This window comes from Brassica oleracea, chromosome C5, assembly GCF_000695525.1.
Source record: "Brassica oleracea var. oleracea cultivar TO1000 chromosome C5, BOL, whole genome shotgun sequence".
In the NCBI taxonomy this organism is placed as follows: domain Eukaryota; kingdom Viridiplantae; phylum Streptophyta; class Magnoliopsida; order Brassicales; family Brassicaceae; genus Brassica; species Brassica oleracea.
Window position 1 is genome coordinate 9,570,786 of NC_027752.1, and position 4,647 is coordinate 9,575,432.

A 4,647-nucleotide genomic window follows, 5' to 3' on the forward strand; every position below is an offset into this window, starting at 1 on the left:
TTTATTCATTTAAGATAATAACTATATATATAAAAATTTAAGATAAGTTAATTTTATAATGAATTATCTAATTTACTAATGTTAACTCATTCTACCAACATATTATATTTCTAGCATAAATTTTTAATGTTTGTGAAAATAAAATATATTAATTTATCAGTTTAAAATAATTTTATCATATTTAGTTAAATACAATGTTTTATTTTAAAATGATAGATATAACTATAAAATAGTAAAATTTGATATAATGTTTTTCATTTTATAAAAGATAACTGAGTATATATATATTAATGTATAATAACATTAATTTCATTACTAATTAAAAAATTAGTGAAAATATTTATATACAATTTTTGATAATTAAGATATTGTTATAATGTTTTTCAACACATTTGTTAAAAAAAATTAAATATATTTATTTATATTTTAAATTAAAAGATATCAAATTATATTATGATTTAAGTAGTTAAAAGAAGGAAATACATTTAATAAAAAATTTAAATGATGATCCAAATTAAAATATCACACATGAATCAAGGTGAGTTTGTTAACCAATCCGGATTTTTAGGAGTTAATGTTATATTAAAAATGACATATTATTAATCTATATTATTAGTAATAAATGAATGATAAATAATTTCTAGTGAGAGTTCATTTTTTAAAAAATCACGCATGAATTAAAGTTGTGACACCTGTTTTAATGTATAAGACCTTTATCTTTTATGATAATTAACATTCTTAGCAAAAAAAAAAAAAGAAGTTTATATTTCTTTTGTTCGTTCGTGGACCACCTTTAAATTCTCCAAAATCGGTCCGTATATCATAAATATGGTTATTGTTTGTATATATAGGCTAATTACTGGAATATATAAAAGATTTCAAACAAAATCTGTATAAAATTCTACTCAATAGGTGTGTTTAACATAACACGGGGATATAGTTTTTTTTGGTTAGAACCCCAATAAACTCGTACTAACCCATATCCTTTTTCAAAAGAACTTGTTTACATAACAGAGTTGTTGGTTAATAATAATATCAACATACCCGCATATCACAAATATACTGATGGTCGCCTCTATGAGTGTTTTTTTCTACTCTTCTTAGTTACATATGTTTTCTAAATGCTTAAATAGCATGAAATATGCTTTGAAACCTAATCTTCTCTACCGGGCCAATACCATTTTTCTTACTAGTTGACTACTAGTGTAACTGGGACCATACAGATAAGAACATTTATAAAAGTCATGATGCCATATGAATTTGTGTAGTAAACATGGAATATATGGAGATTTCTGTGAATACTACTTATATTGATATAAAAACTAGTATTATTCTCATTTATATTCAGAGCTAGCTATAAGGAATGTACCATCACGAGAGATGTTGGGAAACGAAAGCTGTCGCCCATATATATAGGATATTGCTTTATTTTCCTTTTACAATATTTTGGTATGTAGGACTTGTATGAATGATCTGAGAAAAGACACATAATCAATAAAGTAGCTATTAGAATAGTAATCACCAGTCAGTCTTGTATATGAAACTCATATTATACTACCAACTTAACACATGGGACAGCTAGTCTATTAATTAGTGTATTAATAATATAAATTCCAGTGTTAGTGATATTTGCACAAATAATTAGATTTTATAGGCCAGGCCTGCTATACGTTTATATTACCATTAATTATGCAGCTGTTTTACTTTTTGTACCGCACTGATCGAGATCCAGATCATCAAACGATCATATTTGTACGCGTAATCTGGATGATCAAGGCGAAGTCAATTAGACGTAAAAGTTATATAGGTGAAAAGCATATATTGTTCCTATGAGATATAATTATCCAAAAACGATGGTCTAAAGTATTCCAGAAAAGTAATAAAACCAAAATGGTCGATGATATACACTTGATATCAATCGAATATTTCGTGGACTCAGTCCCGGCGTAAATTTTACATATGGACGATTCTTTATGGATATGTTATTGTTGGTTTCCACTTGCATGCATGTAATATAATAATAATATTCGAACATGGGCATATATGATCAAACATGTTGGACTCTACAAATTTATATATCTACCTACATATTTCTTATAGAGCCATGCATGGATCACAAACAAGTTACCGGTCCAAACGAAAGGTAATCATAAGAGAAGGAAAACGAAAGAAAAGAAAGGACATGAAGTTTAGAGTGCACATATGAACATACATGTATATAAACAAACCAATATATATTAATCCATTTTTCTAGATGATTTTAGTTTTCGTTTGTGAGATTGCAGTGATCAGTTGGGCAGTTTCCTTGGCTATTTTAATTTAATTACATCTCTTTCTCATTATGTCAAATCTTATTTGATATGCTTGCGTTTAGACGAACTGTATGTTTGTTTGAGATGTTAACAATGTGAAGCATCTCCAAAATAACATTGGAGACGTTGAATGAACTTTGTATGTATATCAAAATTCTTTGCATTGTACACGCAAAAACTTGTACATACGTTGATACCGATAGACTCACACTTGAATGGACTGAGACTTACTTAACTTAATAGCCCCCATTAGAGCCATTTTACAACAAAACACCGATCAGGTTGATGCTCCAGTCAGACTGTACAAGAATATCAGGCTGGCTAAGTTTCGTTAATTTGTGGAAGCATCGTATCCTAATGGTTAAGGTTTAAAGGCTTTTACACTCAGGGTCTGGGATTCGATTTATTGAAGATTACAGGAAATCTAGGTTTCAAGTCCCGGAGAGAGCGATTTATTAACAATTATGCAGACTACGGAAGAAATGCTTACAAGAGATCTTCAACATGATGCAAGTAAATCTTGCCAGGTGTGGATCTTCATAGGACGGTTCAGGTGATGCAGTTAGGCGTAGGTCTTCAGAAAGTAGATAGTATTGTCAGTTGTCGAATCGTCTAGGTAATATTTCTCATATCATAGTTGTAAGATCATAAAAATCAGCGTTAAAAATTTGAGGACTGTTTGGACACGAAGACCTCTTTATCCACCGTCTGGCATGGCTATAGTTAAATCCGTATGCAAAAGATATTTTCATTTTATTAGTTAGATTTTTAGTAAATTAATTAATCATTGATTTTACAAGATTTTCGTGATCTATTTAAATTTGGTAGAAGATATCAAAGTTTTAACATATTTTTTTATTACGATAATTTGTTTTTAAAGATATAATATTCTGTTTTAATAAAAGAAATAAGTTATAACTATTGTTGTTGGAAAAAGAAAATTATATAATAAGTTAATTAATTTGGATTGTATCCCAATTATTTACTCAAAACAAATAAAGTTAGTTTACATATACGTCAAGAGCTATATATTAGGAAGGTAATCCTATATACTGTCAAGAAATATGTTAACAGAATCTTGCATTAAGAGAATATGACACGTGAGGTTTCCAAAATTAATTAATTTTGCCAACTTAAATCACACGCGAACGTTTAACCGACTTTTCTCGTTATATTTCATCTTTGGCGTTGATTAATTCACACGTCAACAATTTGAGACCGTAGGATCTCTCTCTGATATCCCCGAAATTTTAAACCGACTCGGGATTCTGGGGTTCTATATAAGAAGTGGTCAACTTCTTATTCCTTTGCACCCAAATCTCCCGCTAATTAGGCGATGGTTCTCTTGTTAGGGTTTGGGCTCGATTTTTCCAGGCCGTTCATCGAGGTACGTTCTTGTCTATTCCTAGGTTTTCTCGATTTTTGGTTCCTACTGTTCCTATTTCTATAGGGATTGAATAAGAGCGGAGAGAGATAAACGAGATCTGATCAAGTCTCGTTGATCAACAAACCACGACAAGTCCTTTGTGTAAAGAGGAGTCTCCCTCCCTCTGGTCTGTGTGTGCTTGTGTCTCTCTTTTTACTTTCTTGCTCATTCATATGCTTCTTGCATACCACGAACATGCTTCTTGCATGCACATTATGCTTCTTGCATAACAAGAACATGCTTCTTGCATAACAAGAACATTTTCTTGCATACCCACATTATGCTTCTTGCATACCACAAAGAGTATCACAGACCGAACTTTGTGGCATCACTTGTGTCTCTCTAATATGCGGCCTGCATATGAAGGAAGAGAATCACTACATCACTTGTGCTCTTTATTATGCTTCTTGCATGTGCTCTACATTCAGCCTTTGATGACCAAAACGATGGTAATATTATGTGTAAATCTTTTTTTTCTCAGAAACATATGAAAGAACAAAGGTGAAAAGTAGTAAAATTTGAATTTTTAGTTAAATGCGGTTTATTTTGCGTTCTCCAGCTACTTAATATGTTTGCAGAATACTGTTCTGTTTCTCTATTGCAATCATGTAGCTTGTACTCACTCTGATAGACTACTGATAAGTTTTACTATTGTCAATAAATTCTCAAGCTAATATGGATAGTGGATTTGTATATTATCTTCTTTGGTTCAGATTGGGTACGTGGCTATGATTATAAGCCTATTTGCATATACATTAACAATCAAAGGTTTGGCTCAAGTAGTTGTTGTTCTGATGTGTGGTTTTTAGGGTTTTTACCATCGAGTTATCCTAAAGTGGTGGATATGTACGTGTTTCAAGAATGGTAGAGAGAGAGAGAGAGAGAGAGAGAGAGAGAGAGAGAGAGAGA